Below are 10796 nucleotides of genomic sequence, written 5' to 3' on the forward strand. Positions count from 1 at the left end.
ATCATAGGATAGCCATACATCATTGGGAAATAATATATAGCGTTGAGCACCATGTTTAAGTAGAGATTACAGCGGGTAAGAGAGAGGTTACACCACTGCATAGAGGGGGGAAGAGTTGGTGATGATGGCGGTGAAGTTGTTGGTGAAGATTGCGGTGATGATGATGGCCCCCGGTGGCACTCCGGCGCCACCGAAAGCGAGGGGGAGAGAGGCCCCCTCCTCCTTCTTCTTCCTTGACCTTCTCCCTAGATGGGAGAAGGGTTTCCCCTCTGGTCCTTGGCCTCCATGGCGTGGGAGGGGCGAGAGCCCCTCCGAGATTGGATCTGTCTCTCTGTCTCTCTCTGTTTCTGCGTTCTGTTCTGCTGCCCTTTCACCGTTTCTTTTATATCCGGAGATCCGTAATCCGATTGGGGTGAATCTTTCGCCCAGATCTTTCTCATAAAATTAGCTTTCTTGCGGCAAAAGAAGAGCGTCAACCGCCTTACGGGGTGCCCACGAGGGTCCAGGGCGCGCCCCCCTGCCTCGTGTCCCCCTCGGGCACCGTCTCGCGTTGATTTTACTTCCCAAAAATCATAAATATTCCAAAATAATTCTCCATCCGTTTTTATCCCGTTTGGACTCCGTTTGATATGGGGTTTCTGCGAAACATAAAACATGCAACAAACAGGAACTGGCACTGGGCACTGGATCAATATGTTAGTCCCAAAAATAATATAAAAAGTTGCCAAAAGTATATGAAAGTTGAATAATATTGGCATGGAACAATAAAAAATTATAGATACGACGGAGACATATCAAGAAACTGCTAGAGACTTTCTTGCTTGCAATGATAGGAATGATCTTAAGAAATTATTAGCTAAGCTGAAAGAAAAATCTCTGAATGCTAGAATTAAATATGACCCTCCTTTTGCTACTTTACCTATCTTTGTAACTGATAAGGATTATGATTTCTCTGTTGATACTGAGATAATTACTTTGGTTGAATCTGATCCTTTTTATGGCTATGAATCTGAAATTGTTGTGGCACATCTTACTAAATTAAATGATATAGCCACCCTGTTCACTAATGATGAGAAAACTCGCTATTACTATATCCTTAAATTATTCCCGTTCTCATTAAAGGGTGGTGCTAAAATATGGTTTAATTCTCTTGATCCTGGTTGTGTGCGTAGTCCCCAGGATATGATTTATTACTTCTCTACTAAATATTTCCCTGCTCATAAGAAACAAGCTGCTTTAAGGGAAATATATAATTTTGTGCAAATTGAAGAAGAGAGTCTCCCACAAGCTTGGGGGAGGCTTCTCCAATTACTTAATGCTTTGCCTGATCATCCTCTCAAGAAAAATGAAATACTTGATATCTTTAATAATGGACTAACCGATGCTTCCAGAGACCACCTGGATAGTTGTGCTGGTTGTGTTTTCAGGGAAAGAACAGTTGATCAAGCTGAATTGCTATTGAATAATATGTTGACTAATGAAAATAATTGGACACTTCCTGAACCAACTCCTATTCCTGAGCCTATTCCCAAGCCAACTCCGAAGAAAAGGGGTATTCTATTTCTCAGTCCTGAAGATATGCAAGAGGCAAAGAAATCTATGAAAGAAAAAGGTATTAAAACTGAAGATGTTAAGAATTTACCTCCTATTGAAGAAATACATGGTCTTAATTTGCCGCCTGTTGAAGAAATACATGGTCTTGATAACCCGACACAGGTAGTAAAGGTAAATTCTCTCTATAGATTTGATGAAGGTGGTATTCCTCGTTATAAGTCTACTAGCCAATGCTTAGATGAGTTTGATAATTTTATTGTCAAACAAGAAAACTTCAATGCTTATGTTGGTAGACAATTGAAACACAATGCTGATATGCTTGAACACTTGAGTGATTATATGTCTAGAGTTAAAGGTGAACTTAAAATCATTAGTGAACATGCTTCTATGGTTACCACTCAAGTAGAACAAGTGCTTAAAGCTCAAAATGATTTGCTCAATGAATTAAATAATAAGAAAAATGATAATGCTATTAGAGTTATGACTAGAGGGGGTAAAATGACTCAGGAACCTTTGTATCCTGAAGGTCACCCTAAGAGAATTGAGCAGGATTCTCAGAGAACTAATGTTGATGCACCTAGTCCTTCTAAAAAGAAGAATGATAGGACTTTGCATGCTCCTAGTGAACCTGTTGTAGACACACCTGAGAATCCCAATGATATTTCTATCTCTAATGCTGAAACACAATCTGGTGATGAACATGAACCTAGTGATAATGTTAATGATGATGTTCATGTTGATGCTCAACCTAGCAATGATAATGATGTAGAAATTGAACCTGTTGTTGATCTTGATAACCCACAATCAAAGAATCAACGTTATGATAAGAGAGACTTCGTTGCTAGGAAGCACGCTAAAGAAAGAGAACCATGGGTTCAGAAACCCATGCCTTTTCCTCCCAAACCATCCAAGAAAAAGGATGATGAGGATTTTGAGCGCTTTGCTGAAATTATTAGACCTATCTTCTTGCGTATGCGTTTTACTGATATGCTTAAAATGAATCCTTATGCTATGTACATGAAAGATATTGTCACAAATAAGAGAAAGATACCGGAAGCTGAAATTTCCACCATGCTTGCTAATTATACTTTTAAGGGTGGAATACCTAAGAAACTAGGAGATCCAGGAGTACCAACTATACCATGCTCCATTAAAAGAAACTATGTTAGAACTGCTTTATGTGATCTTGGAGCCGGTGTTAGTGTTATGCCTCTCTCTTTATCGTAGACTTGATTTGAATAAGTTGACACCTACTGAAATATCTTTGCAAATAGTCGATAAATCAACTGCTATACCTGTCGGTATTTGTGAGGATGTGCCTGTTGTGGTTGCAAACGTTACTATTTTAACAGACTTTGTTATTCTTGATATTCCCGAGGACGATAGTATGTCTATTATTCTTGGAAGACCCTTTTTGAATACTGCAGGGGCTGTGATTGATTGCAACAAAGGCAATGTCACTTTTCATGTTAATGGAAATGAGCATACGGTACACTTTCCGAGGAAACAACCTCAAGTCCACAGTATCAATTCTATTGGAAGAATTCCATCGATTACTATTGGAGGTTTTGTATTTCCTCTTCCTACTGCCAAAAAGAGATATGATATTCTTACTATTGGGGATGTGCATATCCCCGTTGAGGTAACATAGTGTTATTCGAAATTTCTCCGGTTCCATGTTATTCGGAATGAGTTTGTTAACAAGACTTGATCAACCTTGTTAGTGGATTCCTTTTGATGAGCATGAGAAGGATGAAGTTAGAAAGCACAACCTTCTGTACCCTCCTTTTACTTTCTGTTATTTAGATTAAATAAAGCAAAAATAGTATTTTCTGTTTGTTTTCTGATTTATCCGTGTAATAAAAAAATAACCCAAAAATAAAAGTTCTCCAAATGCCCTGAAAATGAAATATGTTTTTTCTGGAATATTTGAGAAATATCTGGCACCGAGAACACATCAGGGGGAGCAAGCACCTGGCCACGAGGGTCCAGGGCGCGCCCCCTACCTCGTGGGCCCATGGTGGCTCCCCTCCACTTATTCCAGCCACCACACACTCCTTCCTCCCAAAAAAATCACCAACCAGCTCAAGCATGTGTTCTAGCTCATTTTGCTGCGATTTTTGATCTCCTAGCTCAAAGCTCTACTCACAAAACTGCTTTGGGGGATTGTTCTTCGGTATGTGACTCCTCCAATGGTCCAATTAGTTTTTGTTCTAGTGCTTTATTCATTGCAAATTTTTGCTGCCTAGGTGACCCTGTTCTTGAGCTTGCATGTCAAATTTATATGGTACCAAGTAGTTCTAATGCATGATATAGTCTCTAGGCACTTGTGGGAGAGTTGGTATCAATTTTGTTGAGTTTGGTTCACTTTTATTTTAAGTTACTAATTTTTTCAGAAATTTTTCAGAGGAAGAAATATGTTTAGGAAAATGTACCAAGGTGTTTCTTCAAGGAATCAAGGACCCAGGCCTGCAATACGTGAGCCGGACCATGAACCACCAAGAGAAGCTCAAGTGCGGCCTTGTGAATGGCCGTCAGACGATTTCATGGTCCGAGAAGGAATCAAGGAAGAATTTGACGCGTATGTGCGTAATGATGATCTTGAGGGCTTCGTGTCAGATAAGTGCCTTCAATACCACTACCCAACTAATTCCTTTGTGAGAAGGTTTAAATTTACATCCTCGCAATTCTCACAATGTTTTATTTGGTCTATATGATAAATCATATACCATGGACCTAGAAGATTTTACTGCTGCTTGTAAACTCCCGCAATGGGGTAATGTTAGTGAACCTCGCAAATCTGAATATAAAGATTTTCTTGCTAGTATCACTGTGGGGGAATCTAGGGAAATCACACAAGCTACCATAGGGAGCATTCATTTTCCTTCCATACATTATTTTGCTCTCTTCATAGGTAGATGCATTAACGGTAAAGATGAGGCTTGTCACATGTGTGTTCCAGATCTTTGTGTCCTCAAGAGTGCGGTATTAGGTGATAAACAATATAACTTGGGAGCTATTGTTGCACGAAGGTTGCATCTTAACGGTTTAAGTGGAGATTTGTTTGGTGGAATTTATGCAACTCGTGTAGCTAATTATCTCAAGGTACCTATACATGAAAATGATATTAGGTTGCCTCCTACTTATCTAGATTATAATGCTATGGTTCACCATCAGTTTGTTGAGAGGAATGAACAGTCCCTCCAGTACCGACTAATCTTTGACAGACGTTGCACTGTCCATATTGCTCTCCCTGCTCCTACTTTCTTTGACTTTCAGGCAAAAAGGAGATATGTTATAACCAGGGAGGAGGCGAACGAGTATGAGAGGAGGACGGAGGCAGCTCCCCTCCAAGCTGCAGCTCTTGAGGCAATAGCTGCTGCATCTCAGTACGACCCCAGCTACAACTTTGGATATCCGCCAGGCCAGCCGTGACCATAGACCAACTTAGGCCAAAAGCCTAAGCTTGGGGGAGTACGTATTTCTCAAAGACATTACATTCATGTTCACACACTCATTCTAGTTGTCGGTGCTCATACTTTTTCATTATAATATCCATGCTAGTTTATTTTATTTTTCTTGCTTTCTTCTTGTGTGTTTGAAAAACCTTAAGAAAACAAAAAAAAATTAGTTGTAGCTTTTAGCTAGTTTACTTTCCATGCTAGTAGTAGTAATAACTAAAAGAAAACCCAAAAAGATTTCCTGTTCTTCTTTTGTTTGTCGGGAGCTTTCCCGTGTAAATAGTTTTATTTCTTTTCTTTTTTTGGGGGGTCGAGAGGAGAAGACCATAATTAAAATGTTGAAGTGGCTCTTATATGCATTATTGTTGATTTAACAAAGAGCCCATATTATCTTCTCTTCTCCTGTGTGTCAGATGCCTGCAGATTCCAGCTTAGTCCAATGCACGTGCACTATTATTATTATCCACATCGTTCGGTCGTGCAAGTGAAAGACAATAATGACGATATATGATGGACTGATTGAGATGAGAGAAGCTGCTATGAACTCGACCTCTCTTGTTTTTGTAAATATGATTAGTTCATCGTTCCTGATTCAGCCTATTATGAATAAACATGTTTGCAATGACAATTAGAGATTATAGTTGCTTATGCCATGCTTAATTAGTTAGGAGTTTATAATGGTTTACCTTGCGTGCCAACATGCTATTAAAATGGTTGTGATGTGGTATGATAGGGTGGTATCCTCCTTTGAATGATTCAAGTGACTTGACTTGGCACATGTTCACGCATGTAGTTGAAACAAACTCAACATAGCCTCCATGATATTTATGTTCATGGTGGATTATATCCTACTCATGCTTGCACTCAGTGTTTATTACTCCCTCCGTCCCATAATATAAGAGCTTTTTTGACACTACACTAGTGTTAAAAACGCTCTTATATTATGGGACGGAGGAAGTAATTTTAATCCATGTTCATGACTGTTGTTGCTCTCTAGTTGGTCGCTTCCCAGTCTTTTTCTAGCCTTCACTTGTACTAAGCGGGAATACTGCTTGTGCATCCACTTCCATAAACCCCAAAGTTATTCCATATGAGTCCATCATACCTTCCTATATGCGGTATCTGCCTGCCGTTCCAAGTAAATTTGTATGTGCCAAACTCTAAACCTTCAAATAAAATTCTGTTTTGCATACTCGAATAGCTCATGTATCAACTAGGGCTGTCTGTATCTTCCATGCTAGGCAGGTTATTCTCAAGAGGAGTGGACTCCGCTCCTCACTCACGAGAAAATGGCTGGTCACCGGGATGCCCAGTCCCATGCTCTAAGCAACTCAAATCGAAATAATTGCAAAAAAAAACTCCCCCGGGACTCTTGTTAGTTGGAGGCACTTGTTGTTTCGAGCCAGCCATGGATTGATGCTTGTTGGTGGAGGGGGAGTATAAACTTTACCATTCTGTTTGGGAACCGCCTATAATGTGTGTAGCATGGAAGATATCGAGATCTCTCGGTTGTTATGTTGACAATGAAAGTATGCCGCTCAAAATATTATTTATGTCTATTTCAAAAATCGAGCTCTGGCACCTCTACAAATCCCTGCTTCCCTCTGGGAAGGGCCTATCTATTTACTTTTATGTTGAGTCATCACCCTCTTATTAAAAAAGCACCAGCTGGAGAGCACCGCTGTCATTTGCATCCATTACTATTAATTTATATTGGGTATGACTATGACTGGATCTCTTTTACCATGAATTACAATGTTTAGTCAGTCCTTGATCTTTAAAGGTGCTCTACATTTATGTTTTGCGGTCTCAGAAAGGGCTAGCGAGATACCATCTTGTTATATCATATTATGGTTGTTTTGAGAAAGTGTTGTCATCCGAGATTTATTATTATTGCTCGCTAGTCGATTATGCCATTGATATGAGTAAACATGAGACCTAAGTGTTATTGTGAATATGGTTAGTTCATAATCTTTGCTGAAAACTTGAATGCTGGCTTTACATATTTACAACAACAAGAGCAAACAGAGTTTGTAAAAGTTTTTCTTTATCACTTTCAGTTTATCAACTGAATTGCTTGAGGACAAGCAAAGGTTTAAGCTTGGCGGAGTTGATACGTCTCCATCATATCTACTTTTCCAAACACTTTTGCCCTTGTTTTGGACTCTAACTTGCATCATTTGAATGGAACTAACCCGGACTGACGCTGTTTTCAGCAGAATTGCTTTGGTGTTATTTTTGTGCAGAAATAAAAGTTCTCGAAATGACCTGAAAATCAACGGAGATTATTTTTGGAATTAATAAAAAATACTGGCGAAAGAATCAAGGCCAGGGGGCCCACACCCTGTCCACGAGGGTGGGGGCGCGCCCCCCTGCCTCGTGGGCCCCCTGGTGCTCCACCGACCTCAACTCCAACTCTATATATTCACGTTCGGGGAAAAAAAATCAGAGAGAAGGATTCATCGCGTTTTATGATACGGAGCCGCCGCCAAGCCCTAATCTCTCTCGGGAGGGCTGATATGGAGTCCGTTCGGGGCTCCGGAGAGGGGAATCCGTCGCCATCATCATCATCAACCTTCCTCCATCACCAATTTCATGATGCTCACCGCCGTGCATGAGTAATTCCATCGTAGGCTTGCTGGACGGTGATGGGTTGGATGAGATTTACCATGTAATCGAGTTAGTTTTGTTAGGGTTTGATCCCTAGTATCCACTATGTTTTGAGATTGATGTTGCTATGATTTTGCTATGCTTAATGCTTGTCACTAGGGCCTGAGTGCCATGATTTTAGATCTGAACCTATTATGTTTCCATGAATATATGTGAGTTCTTGATCCTATCTTGCAAGTCTATAGTCACCTATTATGTGTTATGATCCGTTAACCCCGAAGTGACAATAATCGGGACCATTACCGGTGATGACCGTAGATTAAGGAGTTCATGTATTCAGTAAGTGTTAATGCTTTGGTCCGGTACTCTATTAAAAGGAGGCCTTAATATCCCTTAGTTTCCAATAGGATCCCGCTGCCACGGGAGGGTAGGACAAAAGATGTCATGCAAGTTCTTTTCCATAAGCACGTATGACTATATTCGGAATACATGCCTACATTACATTGATGAATTGGAGCTAGTTCTGTGTCACCCTATGTTATAACTATTGCATGAGGAATCGCATCCGACATAATTCTCCATCACCGATACAATGCCTACGAGATTTTCACATATTGTTCTTTGCTTATTGACTTTACCGTTGTCACTGTTACAATCACTACAAAACTATCACTGTTACTTTTGCCACCGTTACCGTTACTTTCATACTACTTTGCTGCTAAATACTTTGCTGCAGATATTAAGTTATCCAGGTGTGGTTGAATTGACAACTCAACTGCTAATACTTGATAATATTCTTTGGCTCCCCTTGTGTCGAATCAATAAATTTGGGTTGAATACTCTACCCTCGAAAACTGTTGTGATCCCCTATACTTGTGGGTTATCACTGACCCATTCGGAACTTATACGGCTAAATCCACCTATATTCGGCTTTGCCAGGGCGCCGAGAGGGGCCCCTACGCTGCTTGCATTTGGAGAAGCTGGGGTATCCTTAAGTGTAAAATCTTCGTGTGGTTGGCAGTGCAACACCGGATCTGGACATCGGACAGAAGAGCTAGGCATGGTCTTCAGAATGCTTCGTCCCCTTGTTTCACGTGCCTTCAAGACGAAGACAATGTCGAGCATATTCTCATTCAGTGTGTCTATACCAGGGAAGTGTGGCACTACATGTTCGAGGCGTTGAGCTTGAGGGGCACCACCCCAAGACCGGTAGACACTTTACTTGAGTGGTGGCTGACCACGAGGACTAACTTCAGGAAAGGTCACAAGCGCGGTTTTGAAACGGTGATCATAGAGACCACTTGGGCTCTCTGGAAGCAGCGGAACACTAGAGTCTTTTACCGGATAAGCCAACAGAGGACTGCGTCTGAGTTGGCGCTTGCCATTATTGCGGAGCTCAAACATTGGAGATTGGCGGGCTTGGGTGGAGGAGGATACAGATCATTTTGTGAGAGTGTAGGCATAGGCTAGTTAGTTGGGTGTGCTAGGGTGTGCGTCTTTCCTTGGAAGTTTTGCTTCCATTCTTGTACTTCTTGTGTGACCATTGCTCTCTTCTTCTATAAAGTTAAGGTACGCTATTGGCGTACTCTCAAAAAAAATGTCTGCCTGGTTTCGCCGGCAAGCGGTGCAATTTTTTCTCCTCGTGTAATGGCTGTAGTCGCGAAAGAGAGGATTCCACCGGGAAATGATACTTTAAGCATTGGCCTACGTGATCCCGTTTTCAGAATTTTGCAAAAGTCAAACCTTTTAAGTTTTATTAGGAAAAATACTAAATATTTATGAATATTATAAACAAAGAGAATGGATAATGCAAATTTTGGTACGCAGGATGATCATTTGCTAACTATTAAAATAGTAACAAACAATTTTCTTTAGGATGTTACATGACTTATATTAATGCAGTAACTCGTTTTGTGATATTTTTGCGCAACTCAGAAATTAGTTCGAGGAATGGGTTTATTTTGGCAACATTTACTATCATTTGATGGTTTAAACCACTAGACCAGATTTAAGAGGTGTGGTTTTGACGAGGATATGACATCCGAATGTGCCAACTATGCGAGGAGCCGGCCATATCGGCCCTTAACATGCCGAGTCAGCCACTTGGGCCTAGGTACCAGTCAAGCATTGCACTGACTTGGGAGACAAGGAGGCAAGCGACCAAATAGCGCCTCACATGGTCCGGTTCAACCCAGTGGAGCGAGCTCGTCTGTTGTCTAGTTCGAGCCATGTAACCCTAACTCAGCCAAGTATATAAGGCGGGCTAGGGCCCTTCTGAGAATGATCCGAGTTCCAACACATTCTAGATTCGTTAGCTTAGGGTTTCACCTACCCCTTTTCTGGCTCCTTGGCCGCTACCACGAATAGGAGCCCATAATCCAAGAAACATATCTCTCTGAAAGTATTCTCCATCGTCGGTGGGCACTAGAGCAATACAACAATTGTAGGACAGTAGTAGGGTGCTACCTCTCTAGGGATGGCACAAACCTGGGTAAACCCTCATGTGCTACCATGTCGATCGCCACTCGCATCCCCTCTGAATAAATATGTCGCCTCTTAACAATAGAGCCGATCCCAGAAACCTACATGTTTATTGGCACCTTTGCAAAGTGACTGGTTGCATGAATGCTAAGTTTGGAACTGATAAGTGAAAGGCAAGCAGAGGAAACGATAGTTCAAAAGGCCATGGGGTTATGGTGATGCTTGAAATATGATTGGCAAGAGTTGGCTATTTTCTTATTCCATGTTTTGTGTGTGTGTGTGTATGTGTGCTATAATATATATATATATATATATCATCCTATTCCTCTCCCAGAGTTGTCATATGCAAGCTTCTAAATGTATGTTGATGCGACTGACATATCGGTTTTCAGTTGCATACTGATATCAATCGAGCATATCACAACGTAGTTTTTTTCGTGCCTATGGGCCAATATAGAGCAATATGTTAACCAACAGGGGCAATATTCGAATCAATGTAAACCTTCACGACGACATATCTTGTGCATTTTTATATTTTGGTAGCATGTTACTGTTTACTCACATGGAAAATGATTATGTTTAACTGATGGCCCATCGATTGGGTCTGCCTTGTGCAAAGCGTTGTACACAGCTGCTCCCCGTTGCTTCCTTTTCTCGCACAACTCTTTTTTTTTTGCAGCGACAACACTC

Source organism: Aegilops tauschii, chromosome 5 (assembly GCF_002575655.3).
Source record: "Aegilops tauschii subsp. strangulata cultivar AL8/78 chromosome 5, Aet v6.0, whole genome shotgun sequence".
In the NCBI taxonomy this organism is placed as follows: domain Eukaryota; kingdom Viridiplantae; phylum Streptophyta; class Magnoliopsida; order Poales; family Poaceae; genus Aegilops; species Aegilops tauschii.